Raw genomic sequence first — 18,508 nt, 5'->3', positions numbered from 1 at the left:
TCTAAATTTAAATGCATCATCTTCTTTCAAAACATTGATATATTTGTGCATAAACTATTGACATGTTTTAGTCTGTTGTTTTTATTTTTGTTTGTTTCGAATACTAGAAATAACAACATATTTCTATCAGATAAATTGTAGAGCAGTCTATCTGTATTCAGATTTTTATTTGCTTATTGTGTCCATTTGCTTTCAATATTCTCTTGTTAGAAAAGAAAACTCAACTTAGTTCCCTTGAATATTCTTTTCCTTTTACCCCCACTCCCTGCTTTGCCAATAATTGATCAACATTATGTTTCCAATATTAAAGGTAATTGAACATTAGAATACATCTAAGGTCTTTTACTAGGACTTGGAATATTTCTGTAATATTTGAATCAACATCATCTGTGAGTTTTTCCAACTAATTCACAAAGAATCAATGGTAGCTCCTATAGAGGAGTAGCTCCTGCCTTTGACAGAATTAACCATTTTCATGAAGAAAGTAGTAAAATTCAACTCTGGATGAACTTGAAATGACAACATAGTGTTCATGACCAGATTGGAAGAAAGAGTGCAATTTACCCACGTGGAAGCCTGAGGGTTCTTGAAAATTAGAGTAAAGGAGTTGCCTCTCTTGTCCATTTCTCCTCCTTCATTTCTCTCTTCTTTCCTTTTTGTCTTTCAAAGATGGAATTATGATAGAATTGCCCTTTATAACGTGAAAAAACAAAAGAATAAATATTAATTTCTTCACTGCAATGAATTAAAATTTTCAGACTAAAATCTTTTGTTCCAGCACTGCCACCATGATGTGCTAAGGTTCTGAATGACAAACAATTTTCCAAGTATTTAAGTCCCACTCAACATTAAAACAAATACTCTCTATTCGGAATATAGTCTGTGGTTTTTATCTGTTTATTCCTCTCTTAGCTCAAGTTTAGGCATCAAATTGCACTGAGTATACACATTTAAAATCCCAATCCAAATGATGCAGCTCTGCAGTAACAATTCAACCTGGAGTGTTTTACTCACGCCATATCATGGGCCTGAGGACTTATTTTCTCAGGGACTCCCAACTGTTTCAAAGTTTTAAGAAGGGTATATTTTACTAGAGCTTTCTGAAGTTGCAATTTATCACAGAACTAACATGACCTTCCAGCCATTGCCAAATGCATATAATTTATGCATTTGCAATGATTGTTAAAGCTATGTGTTCAGTTTAATGCCAGTTCACATTATAATCAAGTGGTCAGGTTTTATCCACATGGTCACTCGATGAAGCTAAATATGAAGCCAAAGCAAGAGACTAAAACAACATCCACTTTTGTGTATCATGTATTTACGTATGTTTTCCAAATGTAGTTGTAGATAAGATGTTTACCTTTTCACTATATTTTCAATTAGTGGCATAATTGATATTCTCTCTCCCTTTAATACAATTCCTTTCCCACCTCTTCTTGTCGGCCAGACTTTTACAGTTATCTCCATAGCAACATCGCCATCTAATAGAAAGATACATCTTCTGAATGGCTAGCAATACAACATTAACGGTTAGAACATAACGTATTTTTCATGTTGGAAACATCTGGAATGCACAATCAGTCGAGATATATAAAAATGTCTGTGGCTCCTTAACAGTTACCCAAGGCTGAGCTTGCTTGCTTTGTTAGAATTCATTTACAAACAATTCTTATTAACCAGTTCTGTAGAATAATAAAACTAACCTTTATTTCAACATCAGAAAAAAAGTTTAATTTACAAGTGAAGTTGCTTATATAGACTCAATTTGCCATTTGTGGGAGAGTTTATGGTGGAGTTGAGCCATATTACCAACCTATTACTAGTGCACTAATACCTCTATTTACTGGCTGATTATGTCCTCTGGCAAAATTCGGAACTGTCTACTACTCTGGTGCAAACTAATCAGTTTTCAAAATTAGTTATTGATCTCAGACTTATTGTGGAAGGACCAATTTAGTGGCTGGTTCATTGAGTACTGAAGTGACACCGTTTGCATAAGTAGCAGAGAAAGAGCAAATACAGTGTTCAGAGACAGTGCTCAAAGGTAGTCTTCTATAGCAGGGAACTGAAAAATATGAGTATTAAAGGATGCTAAGTCTCTGTCATTAGAGCTTAATGATACGGGTACATCCCTGCCAGTCACATGAACTTATGCTTTTTCATATGTGCATTTGTTATTCATTTTCTGAATTTAAGTAATAAATGATAAGTCATTTTTTAAGCTTTAAGAAAATATTTCCTTTTGTTTCTTCCAACTTAATTTTTATTGTGAAGGTGACTAAAGGGAGTTTTCATTTTACAAGTATAAAGTGATTATTTGGGGATAAGCATATATAGAGAAATGCTAGAAAACATAAGCCAGAAAAAGGAATCCAAAACACTTCCATGCCTAAATTACACCTCAGATTTCTCATAACTTTTCTTTTTTAAAAAAATTTATTTATTTATTTATTCATGAGAGACACAGAGGAGAGGCAGAAACATAGGCAAAGGGAGAAGCAAGCTCCACGCATGGCGCCCGATGTGGGACTCGATCCCGGGACCCTGCGATCACGCCCTGAGCCAAAGGCAGATGCTCAACCGCTGAGTCACCCAGGCATCCCAGATCTCTCATAATTTTTCAATCATTATTTTTTTTACTGACTGTTTTTCTTTTTCCTTTTAGAAATGACTTCTTAATGGTTTACTTTTCTATACTTTGCTTCAAGAAATGTTAGAGAGAACTGAGATTTGACAGTTTTCTGAGTATCTTAGAGAAACAAAATATGAATTATATCATTTGGCTGACTACATAGGCGAAAATTACTCAAACACTGTCCTTGAGTTTTCCCATCAATTTGACATTCCTGAGGAGAGGTTAATTTTACAGGTTAAAATGCAAAATTTATACAAACAACCCCAAATAAAATATGCTTATTTTTAGCTATAATTATTTTTAAAAATACATTCCACATAGGCAATACATGAATTGACAACCAAACAGTGATTATAGGTCAATATTCGGAGGAAGCTTAGAGTGAGTTACAGTAGAAATATCTTTGTATATTTCTTGTTGATGTGGGTTGCTAATCATTTTCTAATCACCTTGGCTTTCAGCAACACACTGGTCTTTTTCTTTTCTCAAACCCCTGGATAAATGTAGATGTGCATACTCATTCATATACATAACATATAAATATAAAATATAACCCACAATAATTGTTTTCATTTAAAATATTTAAAAAATTTGGGATTCCCTGGATGGCGTAGTGGTTTAGCGCCTGCCTTTGGCCCAGGGCGCGATCCTGGAGACCCGGGATCGAGTCCCACATCGGGCTCCCGGTACATGGAGCCTGCTTCTCCCTCTGCCTGTGTCTCTGCCTCTCTCTCTCTCTCTCTCTCTCTCTCTGTGACTATCATAAGTAAATAAATTTTTTAAAAAATTTAAAAAATACTTTAAAATATTTAAAAACATTACACTGACCTCTAGTATTAAGATCATTTTAAGTGAGAAAAATAAAAAAGATAAACTTAAATAAATACTCATTGAGGTGAAACCTCATACCTAAATGAAGTCAACCTTAAATGGAGTTCCTGTGAAATTAAGAAGGTGTGAACAGCTCTTTAAGGTATAAAGGTGATACAGACTCTGTTGGTTTACATGTTATCACAGAACTTCATAATTTAAGAAATCCACTTACAGTATTTTCATTATAATAAGCTTTTTAATACCTGGCAAAAATGTAGCACTATTTACACTGTAAAAATATAAAGTAATATGATCCTGGGAATAAGAGAAACTAAGAAGAGAAAATGTAAAACTTTCAGACCTTCGTATTATTAAAATCAAATTCACCTGCATGATAAAAGGTTTATCATTGTGGTTTCTCCAGGATAGCAATTTGAATGTCCAATTGTATACCACACATGAACTCTCATATATCATTGGCATTCGGCACAGTCAACAAATCTAGGAACATAGTAAAAGTTAGCCTTATGTATTCATTCAGATAATTTCTTTATGACTGTGGTTTTTAATCTTGGCAAATCGTCAAAATCTTCATGAAAGCTTGTTAAAAGACACAAACCCTACTGAATCAAAATTTCTATCAATTGTTCTAAACTTTTATGTTTTAAGTGTTAATGTGCCACAGAGAAAAAATGGTTTAGATTTTCTCTGGACCTCAAAAGAAAATATAAAATAAATCCAAATATGTGATAGCAAAAAAGGTGCACATATCACAATGTTTCATGTTTTTCAAGCATGCTTCACAGAAACTTTTTGGTGTGTGGATCTAAGATATTATTATCTAAACACCTCAGCTATCAACTTACAAATTAGCAAATCATGTTCATATGTTTTTATTCACATTAATTTAGGAAGATAAGGGGAAGACTAACACAATTCTTTAAAACATTAAACTCTGTAAATTGGGGTCAAAATAAAATGTTCTGGCCCTTTTAATACAGATTATTTGGAACTAGCCCTGAAATCTATATTCTCAGTAATACGATACTAAAATGTGAAAAAGACATGATTATGTGAAAATGGTTATTTGGATTAGTTGCCTTAGATATTTCATCTTAAAAATATTTGTTTTAATTAATTTTACACTTTCAACTAACATTTTAAAGAGTTCTTATATAAAAGAAATGCAGGATTAATTTTAAATGAAAATTTCAGAAAGCACATCAAACCACAATTGTGCACATGAATGATTAAAAATATACTTTACCATAAAAAGAACTTATTATTGATGAAGCTCCATGACTATACAGAGTGAATCTAAAGGAGAAAAATTTTATGGAATGCAAACTTCTTCTCTAGATCTGCTTCTGTTCAGATATTTCATAGAGAACTTGGCAAATTTGAGTACTGGACTTTTTACTGTATTCCCATATTAGAACTACTTAAACTTTTACAGTCAGTAAAGCAGTAAACTGTATAAAAATAAGCAACAATAAAACTGTCCAAATAACTTTTCTTCTATTCCTATTTATTATCCTTTGTTTTTCCAAGTAGTCCCTAGAGAGACTATAAATCAAAAAGACCTAAATTATCAAAGTACTACAAAAAGCTATTAGGACATATGTAGATTTAAAAACTAGAAAATTAAAGTTTAAGCATAAAATCCATGAAGAACACCCAAAGAAACAAAAAATCAGAATGGGTTTCAGATTCCATCCCATTTATTTTATGCTCTCACTGCCTCCAGGACCAACTGAACTCAAAGCTAATTATAACACTGACAAAAAGGACTAGTCATTTCACTGAGTGAAAAGAAAAGAAAAAGAAAATATAGTTTTGAGTTCAACTTCAAGGGTGAATAGCAGATTAGAAAATTTCCCCGTAGAGGAACATGTTAAACAGTAAGGCATGACATTGTGGAAGGTTGTTCTTTGGAAATGTTGAAAATCCAGGATTGCTTCCCATATATGTGGTCATTAAGGGAAAAAATGGATAGTACTGAGGCTGACATCACATTGGTTTTAATTCATATTAAGTTTTAAATGATTGATCAAATTATTTGATGATCTTTTGAATTTCATCCAGCTCTTAATATACTTCAAATATATCATCTTCATTGCCTTAGTTGTCATCTAAATAAAATAATAAGGTTTGAATAGATGACCAATACAGGTTCTCTCTCAGATTCAGATTCTGTTATTCCCTTTGCAAAGGTAGTAAATTTTTTTCTACACTGTATCATGGCCTTAGCTCTAGTATTTCCAGGTTGTTTGTTTGGAGCTCTAGTAAGCAACACTCTGGATATCACCTAAAATTTTGAGCAACAAACAGCTCAGACTTATTGTTGATCATCTACAGTCATTATAATAACCTAGAAATGGACCAGTTACTAGTTTATCTCTTTAATGACTAGAAAACTTTTCTATGTCATTAATTATTTTAAAGATATCACATGTAAATATCTTTGATTCCCCAAATGGATTTCAAGATCCTTTTTGGGGGTGGGGGTAATTTCTAAAAGAGCTCCTATTGTTATGCATAGCACAAATGTCATATAAATAAGTGGGTAAGGACACAAGAGTAGGAAATAGACACAGTCACTGAGCCAGCAAAAGGCTTGACTGACAGTGTGCTTGGATGAAAATGGTGGAATAGGAGAATCTCCTGCTTATCAACATGAAGCCACTCACCTTCTGGTTTATAACAAAAGCCTCCATGCTAGCCATATCCAGACAATCTGAATATCACTTTCATGGGCAGAAATGACCTGTGTTTGGGTAAGTTGACCTCAGGCATTGAGCTGGGACAAGGTGTGTCTCCAAGGTACTGCTTAGAGATCAGTAACCTCAGCCTCCTGACTCTCCTTGCTTTAGTGTTTCTTTGGGTTCCATAGACATCTGCAAATGTTCCAACTTATATTCCTCAGTCATGGCATAACTAACTCCTAGGGCTGGTTCTCCACCAGAGGGAAGTTGTGTGTACCTATGTTGTGCAGGGAGAAAGTTTAGAGCAATGGAAAGGACATACACTTTAGAATCTAAATCCTTGTTTTGCCATTTGCTAGCTGTATGACCTTAGGGCAGAAGTCACATTCTGAGTCTACTCTTTCATGTCTAGGAGAGATGAAAAAAAAATACTTCGTTAAGTTGTTATAAGAACTAGACATGACTGCAAAGAAACTTCCACAATATTGTTATTCAAAAGGTAGCTGCTAAGCCATTATTATTTTAATATTAATTATTCTCCTTTTGTGAGCACTGATAAAGGAATAGTCATATCAAAAAAAAATTTCCTACTCGTCCCTTTTTACATTTATTTAACTAGGCAAATCTTTTATTTGACTCATAAAGATTACTTGAATGCAGATACTCATAGTTTATTTGCTATAAATGATACATACATAATATTTATTGAGGCCCTAACAGGTTTGAGACACTGTGCTCAAGAGTTTTTCTTGTGTTATTCCATTTTTTCCCATTTTACTATGAGAAACTGAGTCACAGTATAGTTAAGTAAAAATTTCCAAGGTCATAAGCTAGGAAAGAGCAGAGCCAGAACTTGAGAACAAGTATGCTTTAAATCTTTCTACTAGAATGCCTCTCTGTGTCTGATAGTAAGTCTTAATAATGAGAGTAAGAATGCAGAGAAGAGAGAAGATGAGCAAATGCATAACTGATGAATGGGAAGATAAGAAGTGGAAGAGGCTGTGGTTTATCTATTAAACCTATTAGTCACTGTTATTAGACTGGATTCAAATCCTAACTTTTTACTTGCCAGCTATGTGACTTTATGCTAGTCCACTCACCTACCCTCAATCTTTGGTATTCAAATCTGTAAAATAAGGCTAATTATAGTGCCTCTATTTTGGATTTGTGTGAGGATTCAATGAGATAAAATAGGTGGTATACATTAAGCATTCAAACAATATTGTGGATATTTACTAGGGGTCCAAAAAGAGGAGGTTTAAGGTGTCGAGGAAAAATGTCATCTATACACCACAATTTTGCTTGTAACAGCTTGGTGATAAGGATTCGCAGAAGTGCGGGGCCCCCACAACAGCACCAACATTCATTTATGGAGCAAGCAGGATGAATATGTTACACTAAATGTACTATTTATTAAATGTCCATCATGGCTCGGAGAGTCTGCCAGGCACTTTGTGTACAACCCCTGTAATCCTCATTTCGAATTAGTAAATTAACTACTCTTTTGCCCATTTTACTGATGAATGTGAAGGTAAAGCAACATATCCAGAATTACACGTACACCCTTCGTAGATTACCAAAACACTATGTGTTGTAGAAAGAGACTAAGGACTTATTAGGAAAAATAATTTTTCTGTCTTATTTCTCATTTTTCTTTCTTATTTCTGCCTTATTAAAATTGCTTATTTACATCTTAGACACTGACAGTTTAGCAATAGAAGGATCTCACAAGTCTTAAATTATTAATGGTATTAGAGAAGTGACGAAAATGCTTCCATGTCTTGACTTTGGAGGGCTTACATTTTGTTTAGTTTGTTTATGTTTATATTTTTTCTGATATATATAATGAATTAGAAGGTTCATGACATGACTTGAATATCCAACTTTCTCATTCCACTTAAGCCTCATGGATAAATTTTAGTGTTTCTAATACTTCTTAAATATTTTTAATAGTCATCCAATAATGATTGAGAAAGAACCTGTCCATGGCAAATTGATCTAAGTTAAATCTCTCTAGAATATATATGAGACACAGTGTTTTGTACATTGGTCTTCTAGATGTGTCTTATTATTATTATTTTTTTTAATATTTTATTTATTTATTCATGAGAGACACAGAGAGAGAGAGAGGCAGGGACACAGGCAGAGGGAGAAGCAGGCTCCATGCAGGGAGCCCGACATGGGACTAGATCCCGGGATTCCAGGATCACGCCCTGGACCAAAGGCAGGTGCTAAACCGCTGAGCCACCCAGGGATTCCCTGTCTTATTATTTATGAAATTTCTAATATCACTATATGTAACCATGTGTTCCGGGAACCATCTACATCTCTTTAGCTTAACCTGAATGTATACTAATAACATATATTAACGTGATAACATATATTAACATACTATGGAAGTCTCACAATGACCTAATTAATGTATCCTTTTAAGAAATTTACGTGAATGTAATATAACATGAATATACATAAAATCAATAGTTATTGTTTATCATATGATGTTAGTCACATATATCTATGAAATTTGAACAACAAAATAACTGATATTCTAGTTCAATATCAGTGAGTAAGACAATGATTTCAACTTTTTATATATTTATATATATTTTTATATATTTCCTAGAAGTGTCTTACAATTTATTCTTTCTTCTACTAGCTTCCAGTGAAGGTTAAATCTTGAATATTTCAATTTTTAAAATTGAGGAGGGTATACTATTATATGCAAGTTTTCATCAGGTTTGTATTGTTTGCCAGAAAACCATCATAAATATTATAATTTCATCAATGATTGATGGATACTGTCAGCCAACTCTGCGACATTCTCTCTTGTTATGTACGTAATCTTTTTTACAACAAAGTTTATATTTTAGAATGCTGTTTCAGTGGTTTACATTTTTCAAGACTTGATATTTCCTTTTTAATCATCTTTAAAAGTTAATTCGGTGACAGCTGCATAACTGCATGATCAGTCTCAGTTTTATTCCATGCAGCATGGATAGCTTTTCATTAATTTATGTTTTAATCTAGGTAATGTGTGTCTTGGTACTACAGCATTTGGGGACTTATACATTCATTAAGTAAAGACTTAAAGCAAGTGAATGACATTTCTTTAACTGTTTGTAAGGTGGAGCTATCAACTGGTTCAATGAGCTTTGAAAATAAGTGAAAATCGCAGAATTCAATAAGGAAATTTGACCTTGCCTACTGCAGATTTTAGAATCAATACATAAACATGTTAATATAGAAAACAATGTTAAAGTATTCCTTCTGGAGAATAATGAAGCTTTAAAATTTAATGACTAATTGAAATACCAGACCCCTTTTGTGTGACTGTGGATCCTCTCATTATACTAACCCAGAAAATTGAACCAGACTGCAAAGCACATAGAGGGACTTTGAGAGACAGATCTTTGTTGAAGAGACTCTCTAAGCTCCAGTAAATTGTTCCAATAACATAATTTTATTATTTTAAAGAATCTGATGTACTCTGTCTCTAAATACCAAAGAGCCACAAAACCCGAGACAGTACATTTGCTGAATCATATATCAAACTGAGAGTGATTTGTTAAAAATAATTCTTTTGAAGAATATATTCAGCTTCAGTTGTATATCCTCAGCTGGCCACATGCTGGTTTTTCTCTCTTGATTTCTACCCTTTTAGCTTTCCCTTTATGTCTTCTTCCTGGTTATAAAGAGAGGATTCCAGCCTCTGATAATGACTTACAAGCTTTATTATAAATTATTGGGGGCTTCGGAGATTTAACAAAGAGGACTTTTTTTTTCCTTAAGCTGTGTTAGAACCAAGGATATCAGAAGGGCTTTGTGTATGTGTGTGTGTTTGCTAGTTGTAGAATTTTTGAAGCAGGCAATTTTTCTTTGAAAATCACTGTATCATTAATTTTTAAGAATATAATTATAGTGAGGGTTATAAGAGTACCTTGCAAATCTCTCCAAAGGGACAAGATAAAGCCAACATAGTTCAAAAGTTCAGAATTCAAAGCTTCAAAGTGTAAGCCTGGAAGAAAGGAAATTCCTCTGAGACCACTATCATTTTCTTACATTTCCACCAATGCTTTGCTGGTTTGTTCTGAAGAACCATTCTCCATAGACCCCTCATTACAATTTCTACTGTGACTGGCCACAGTCACTTGAAACTCGGGTTAAAAGACAAGGTATTTATCCACGTTGTCATTTGGCTTCTTTGTGGTCAGGGAATTCATCACTTTCTCAAGGGCCTAACTCTACCATTTCCTTTACTTTCGGGAACAGAGATTTTAAGAAAATGCCACTGTATGACCACAACTTATTCTTTAAAAAGAAACGTAATATATCATTTAAAAAGAGAAAATTACCAGGCGATAAATTTAGCCGGAATTCAGTTATTTAATTCATATTTGAGAGGTGACCTCACATTGTAGCCAAATCAGGACTAGAAGTACCCTTCTAAACTTGGAGAAAAACTAATGTCTTCAAATGAGTGAGGCTTGTGGCCTGGCCAGGTGACAAGCATTTGGTTGGCTTCCATCTTCACCAGCTTAAATCTACAAGCCGAAAGAGAGCTAAATGGAAAGTGACAGAAGAGTCTTTCCAGGAAACAAAACTGGTAGAATGCAAGAGGGCTGATGCCTGGCTCAGGCAGTGAGTCAAAGCAGTGAATCCAGTATCAGCGTTTCCCATGGCTCTATTAGAATACTTGATAAACCAATAATATTTCACTGAAACATACAAATGGCAAATGAGTATTTAGGATGTGATCATTTCTAAAGAAGAAATTCATCTCATATAAACACCTCATGTGTTAGTTTCTTTAGACTCAATTATTTTTATTGAATCTCTTCCATTAGCCACACAATACCATATATATCATATTGTTACTTTTCATAGCAAATTTATGAAAATATGTGATCATTATATCAAGAAAAATGGAGTCAGAAAAGAATTAGGGAACTTTGGCTGACATTACTTATTTAATACATTAATGACCCAGAATTTAAGTTCTCATGTCTTATTCTCCATCCAGGCTCTTCTCATTGCACTATGAAGTTCTGCGTTTGAGTTCATGTGTTAATTAATGTAAGTTCACCTATTGTATATAGTTACTTATAGTAACAAACAACTCAAGAAAAAATATATCAAGAAATATCTTTTCTATGCCTTTAAAATAATGACAAGTTAAATCTCCTATGATTAATTTTTTTAATTAATTTTTTTATTCTGAGTTCAATCTTCTATGATTAATTGTACATCATTTCTCTCAGATTTTCTACCTTTCAAACTATAATTGACACTGATGTTTTGCTTCCTTTAATGTGGAGATGGTTGTAGTAGGATTAAAAGTCTTCCTATAGGAGAAAGAGATACTAATATTCCAGAATTTGAAATATAGTGAATTTGAAAAAGGTCTAATTACCTAACATCTATGGAAACTGAATTTATTTATCCTGGTTAACTATCAATTTGGGCACAATTGAATTAACATAAGCTAGATTTTATATGTGAGATGCTTTTAAAAATGAAGGATAAACACGTATATTTGGCAGGAATAAACATCTCAAGTTTTCCTATAAAAATGAGCAAAATAAAACGCCACACACTGGGAATGTATCAATTTGACTTTAGTTGACAAAAGAATGTTTCTTCACTTGTGTTATTTCCGTTAGACAGACCAGAATATATGGTGGTTTAGAGAGCTTAAATGAAAACCATAACATTTACAATTTTCCATGCAGTTTATAGGTCAAAAGAACTCTATTTTGGAGGCAAATAATTGAGCAAACCAAGAAATGCCAGATTCAGCTAAGAACCTAATTAACGTGATCCAACTCACCAAATGATGGTTTACTGGGCCCTCAGCAATTGCTAAGTGTGCAGCAAAGGGAGTCTGTGTGGTAGGCAGATTGGAGGTGAGCAGGATCCAACCTGGCGATTCAATCACAGGCTGATTCAAGCAGTTCAAATAACACACTTACTGAATTTCATTTTGATCCTATCTAAACGCAAACTCTGACAACTTCACTGTTTAGCATTCGATACTTAGTTTTCCCAAATATCTTAATGGAGACTCTTTGTTTCTCCTTCCCTTCTCCCCTTTCTCCTTTAGCTCAAGAACCTCCTGAGAACCATGGGATAACGCATTAACAATTTCTTTAAAGCAAGTTGCTGCTGGAATTCATTCTTACCCGTTGATCTGTAAAACAAGAACTTGACAAGTTTCAGGTCTCCACAGAAATCTCACCCGCCTGATTGGGCCCCATTTCTACAAAACATTTTATGTTTGTGAATGAGCCACATTTCACTACTTGTGATTCAAGAAAGATTTTTATGTGAATGGACTTACTTTGTGGAAATTGATTGCTTTAAAAAAATTAAGATCTCTTTATTAACCTGGAAAGCACTCAGTAATTTGTTGCCAATTTTTTTCCAAGTATTTTTGAATATACAGAACACTGTTAATTGTATTTTATTTTTTTAAGTTACATTTTATGAGTAGGAAGGAGCATGATGGAGGCTCTTTCTCTGTTCACTTTCATAACCATAAGTCCATATATGCATATATATATATAATGTATGTAAATATAAGTGACATTTCTTATATTAAGGATGCCTAACAGCAAAACAACATTATCTGCTGCTAATATGTCAGGTAAGGAAACTCATTGTTCTTTCTTTTTTCTTTTCTTTTCTTTTTTCTTTTCTTTTCTTTTCTTTTCTTTTCTTTTCTTTTCTTTCTTTTCTTTTTTTACTTTTTCTTATCATTCAAGTTTTTAAAGAGCTATTCAGTTGTTTAATATAGAAGTTGTGTTTGTGTTTCACAAGTCACGGAACAAATATTCAGCTGACATAACCTTGGCCTGTGGTCCTGAGAGGCCTCTGTGAACAGAGTTTATTTGCCGCCTCTTACAACAAGATAAGCTGAGACCCAAGTTCAGCTGCATCAAAGCCTAAAACTTGTATCTTTTCAAGTTTGGACTTCCTTTCCTCCTTTATTTTTCCATTTATACCTAAACTCTGCCCAGACCTCATGCCAAAATCTTAGACAAAGTCCTAGAAATTCAATGGGCAATATAGTTCCATAGTCTGCCAAAAATGAGTACTTTATTTAGACCTACTTTAGGTAGGTAATAAATTTTTATAAAATTTTTCACCTCTCACCCTGAGAGAGGCAAAGAAGCACTAAAAATTGTTCTGATAAATGAAATCATTACAGAATTCAAGTCAGCATACAAAATCATATTGACAAGAATCATTTAACAAGAATCATATTAACATCATCTTGTTACTTATATAAGAATACCACAGAAATAATAATTATACTAGTCATATTATTATTTAACATATTCATTAATGCATAGCCCAAAACTGCAACCTCTGTTATAAAGGAAACGAAAGTCATCATGTCCTATATCCTATTATCAATAATATTGTCTTCATGTTTGGTGTACACCCTATTTCAATATGTCATGGACATATAACTAAAAACACAAGAGACATGGCATGATTTTTCTGAACAATCACTTTCAAATCCTAATGTAATAGTGACCATTTCCAAAGTTCTAACTATGTATGAGATCTGATGCAAGAAATTCAAATAGAAAGATAATAAAAAAATTAATTAAACATCATCCCACCCAGCTCCCAGTCTTGCTCAAAATGCAATAAGCAATATCATCATGTAAGGAGCTATCATTGCTTTTGACAAACTGCAGTTCTGAGTAAACTGGAGGGAAGGGATATGACAAAGCCAAGGAAAAGGAACATTCCAAAATGATGAATTTAGAATGAGTTGTGGCAGTACTAGAAGTTTGAAGTCTCTCAATCTTCAACAGACAGATTACATTTCATACCATTTTTTCTCATGTTGATGACTCTGTTAACAAGTCACACTAGTTCCATTTCTAAAAGGGTCTTTCTTGCATAGATTAACCTTTTCACATTCACATAGCAAAAAGAAAATTTTATCTAATATTTTAGATTGTGAAAGACAACAATTCACCACAACATTAAAAACACAAAAACTGGGGATGCCTGGGTGGCTCAGTGGTTGAGCATCTGCCCTTCGCTCAGGACATGATTCCGGGGTCCTGGGACAGAGTCCCACATCGGGCTTCCCATGGTGAACCTGCTTCTCCCCCTGCTTGTGTCTGCTTCTATGTGTCTCTCATGAATAAATAAAATCTTTAAACACACACACAAAACTGTAATAAACTCTTTCTTTTAGTATACAGTAAAACTGGAGGAAAGGTTTTGTACCTATTTCTTAAGCTTTTTAAAACCTCTTTTCTTGTGGGGGTGGAGTGTAATTTTATTGTTTGAGAGGAGGAAAAATGTTGGATAAACAGCTGGCCAGAAACTGTCATAATCTGGTAATCATATGAATTCACTGATTTGATCTTCACAAAAAATATGATTTTTATATAATATAATATTATATTATATAAAAATAACATTATTTTTAACCTGGGCTTGCACATGAAGAAAGTAACTTGCTCAAGGTTGATTACCTAGTAAGGTAGAGGAGCCTGAAGGAATGTAATGCAGGTGATCTGGTCACTGAGCTCATGTTCCTCATAAGTTTGGTAGTTTATTGACTTATTTATTCTAATACTCTATTCCAGGGACCGTCCCCCCAACTCCACCCCCCATGTGGCATTTGCCTTTTCTGGCCTTCATTGCAAATTTCTATTTCTAAATTCCTATAAGATCTGTTGCCTGAAAGATACCTTTTTTACTTACTCTTTAAAACCTTCTATTCTTAGAAATGTTTTTGGCCTTTCTTCCCCACTATTGGTAGCCCTTCAAGGGCTTTGTGGGATGGTAATGGTTTGTTACAGTTGGCTAAATAATAACATTCTGAAAAGCAAAAGTAGCGCACTGCTTAAAGGCAGCTAAGACATATCTTCATTTCTCATCTTTCAGAATAGTCCATCCTTACTCTGTATGAAGATTAAGAAAATGAAATGAACCTCCATAATATAGTAATAGCACCTTACAGAAAAATAACAAGATGCTTAGAATGCAGAAATTCTTTAATATGTATCTTAGTATGTAACTTATGGAAAGAATCAGTAACATACACATGAAAAATACATTGTATATTAGTGTGTCCTTGGGACTTTGTGACAGTTCTCAGCACTGCTCTGTAGGGTGCTTCAGTGCACAGGTTGGGAATGGCTGATGCAGACCACTACAATTCCATCTCTTATCTCAATTCAACATTTCATATAACAGCGACAATGATGTTAAAGTTGTTTCCTCCATTTTCTCCAAATCGCTTTCTTGATTTACTTTTTGGAAAAATTATTACTTTTTACCATACAAAAGCCTCTCCAGATTTGTATTATTTTTAAATTCTGCCTTAACTTTAACCACAGTCATTTTATCATTGTAGTTGTGAAAACTACAAAACAATGGTTTTTGGAATCTGAGCATATTTTTTAATGAAGTCAGTTTTCTTAACATTAGTTAAAAAAGAAAATGTTTCCAAACTGTGTGCCTTCAAAACTCTCTTTACAGACAAACTTTAAGTTATATACAGGAGCGCCCAGGTGGCTCAGTTGCTTGAGCATTCCAGCTCTTGTTTTCAACTCAGGTGATGATCTCCAGTCCTGGGATGGAGCTCCAGGTCAGGCTTTGTGTTCAGTGGGGAATCTGCTTGAGGATTCTCTCCCTCCTCCTCTTCCCTCCACATCCCCCCTTCTCCGAATAAATAGATAAATCTTTTTTAAAAGTTATATACATGTATTGATTATGCAAACGGAGACAAGATTTAACTGTGGTATAGACATAACTAGAACTCAAATATGCTAGATTCAGGACAATGGGATAGACATTCCTAAAGTGGACAGCTAGGGGGCACCTGGCTGACTCATGGTAGAGTATCTAACACTTGATCTCTGGTTCAGACTGAGCCCCATGTTGGTTGTAAAGATTACTTTAAAAAATAATAATATGGGGGGATCCCTGGGTGGCTCAGTGGTTTAGCACCTGCCTTTGGCCCAGGGCACAATCCTGGAGTCCCGGGATCGAATCCCACGTCGGGCTCCCGGTGCATGGAGCCTGCTTCTCCCTCTGCCTGTGTCTCTGCCTCTCTCTCTTTCTCTATGTCTATTATGAATAAATAAATAAAATCTTAAAAAATAAATAAATAATAATAATAATATGGGGCACCTGGGTGGCTAAGTGGTTGAGTATCTGCCTTCTGCTTGGGGTGTGGTCCCAGGGTCCTGAGATTGAATCCTGCATCAGGCTCCCTGTGGGGAGCCTGCTTCTCCCTCTGCCTGTCTCTGCCTCTCTCTGTCTCTGTCTCTCATGAATGAATGAATAATAATAATAAAAAAAAACTTAAAAAAATTATAATAATGTGGGGAGATAGGAAGTGGAAATACAGAGTCTCACCTACCGCTGAATTCTAACTCTTTGAAAGGAAACTTAACCCTCTATCAGGGTCAAAGTGTGCTATTTTTTTCATGGTGTTTTGGTTAGAAGTTCTCAGAAAATATGAAGAGGCAATATGTCTTAAATATTTAAACTGAGAGCTCACTTCACAGAATGTGAAAGAGGAACAGAGATTTGAAAATTCAATTTAGTAAACGTGATAGAAAACATGCAGAACAGACATTTTCCAGGTAGATGAAATATGAAAATGTATTGAACTAGAGAACCATCTACACCTTGTTTAGAGTTTATATCTCAATATCCCATAATATAACGTTATTATTTTACAGTAACATAAAATAACATTTTTGTAGTTTGAATAACACTTTTACATAAGCATACAGATATACATTGCCATTAACATGATTTTTGTTTGTTAATTTATTTTAATCACGTGGTGGGAAACATAGAATATTCTTTGAATTGCATGGAAATCTCATTGCAATGACTGGTATTTTCTATTTAATCTTTAGATTGTGTTTTAGTATGTCCATAGTAAACATTACCAAGAATGGCTGGTAAGCAAGTTCACATGTAACATGAATGGTGACATTTTACGACAACTTATAACCTTGTGATTCAATAGAAGACTCCTGTCCCCCTACCAGCAGCCCCAAACAGGACACATAATGACTCTCTATATGGATTTCTATTGAGTCACAGGTGCTTTGCTATCTTGAAAGCTGCTTTTAAATGAATGATTCATCTTAGAATAGGGAGGAATGTTTAGAGAAGTTAATACATAAAAATAAAACATAACACTTTTATTTTGTTTTTAAAAATCCCATTGCTAAGAAGAATTTCAGATCAAGCAATGCAAAACACATGAACATCACGCTGAACCTGAGTGAAAAGTAATTAGAGACTCCATCTTATGGTATTGCTGAAAACCAAAGTACAGCAAATAATTACGTAAGAGTATAAATTCCATGTTCACTTTAATAATATATGATTCACTTTTGCTACTGAACATTTGCTACTGAACAACAATTTCTTTTCCAGGCTTTGCTTTATAGTTTTATGACTTTATTTGCTATTCATGCTGGTAATGGCATCCCTATGTAAATGCTTTCAGGCAAATTTGAAACTGAAGCCAAATGCTAGAAGGAAGAGCAAGCAGTGTATGAATTAACAAGGGTTAAACTAGTCTAGCTAATATCATACAAGGAAGCACTGTGTAGTTTGACAATTTTGGCAGCTCACTATGTAGATATGAAGCTTCCCCACTAGTTTCAAGGTCATTGTCTATTATGGATTGTATTAAAACAAACCTTTTAAGTGAAAACTTTACAGAGAGGAAAGTGTTTCAATAAGGAGTAATAGTGAACATTTGTTACGATTTCTGAATATTCTAATTGATCTTGTGGGAGGATAGATGGCCATCATAGGTGATTTTTATAATATCTAAAAATATTATTAATAAATTATAGATAATTGGGGTATTTTTCATCATATGCAGACATAAATAGGGAAATATTTTACAGAGAGCTATACTAGACTTTCTGCTGATGCAAAAAAATGAATTCTGTCGTGGATCACAAAATATTCTTCAAAAGTACTTAGAAATGGAAATAGCGTTCACTAGAGCAAGTTTTGATTTTCTTAAGTCAAGACAACTATCTTCATATATTTTCAATTCATTATTTAACTGCTAATAAGGGGAAAGTGAAAATGTAACTAGATTTCAACTAAACATTTGATATCTTCTGCTTTACTTTAACTGCAGTTAAATTGATTTGTATCTACTGTGCCTTGTTTTGATGTAAAGCATTTGACAGTCACATAGAACCAGGATCAATTTTAGTGTCTTTCTAAAAATAGGACTTTGTAAATATGAGAAAATAATCTGATTTTAAGATAATAATAATATATCCTCATCAGAAAATATATATGTGATATGAATGTGTTTAACACAGAC

The 18,508-nt window shown here is 33.9% G+C and overlaps 1 protein-coding gene and 1 long non-coding RNA gene across 14 annotated transcripts in view; both read left to right on the top strand.

Annotated features, from left to right (window-relative positions):
• Nucleotides 1–12,571, top strand: part of LOC112661615 (uncharacterized) — a 139,237-nt gene extending 126,666 nt beyond the window's left edge. For both annotated transcript variants that reach the window (XR_007407623.1, XR_007407624.1), the window contains exons 2-3: nt 11,177–11,229; nt 12,257–12,571. This is a non-coding gene — a long non-coding RNA (uncharacterized LOC112661615). The remainder of the gene's footprint in view (nt 1–11,176; nt 11,230–12,256) is intronic.
• Nucleotides 1–18,508, top strand: part of ROBO2 (roundabout guidance receptor 2) — a 1,648,622-nt gene that overhangs the window by 985,522 nt on the left and 644,592 nt on the right. The window lies entirely within an intron of this gene.

Source organism: Canis lupus, chromosome 31 (genome assembly GCF_003254725.2).
Source record: "Canis lupus dingo isolate Sandy chromosome 31, ASM325472v2, whole genome shotgun sequence".
Lineage (NCBI taxonomy): Eukaryota > Metazoa > Chordata > Mammalia > Carnivora > Canidae > Canis > Canis lupus.
Note: the sequence above shows the minus strand (reverse complement) of the source record. Positions and strands in the feature narration are given on the sequence as shown.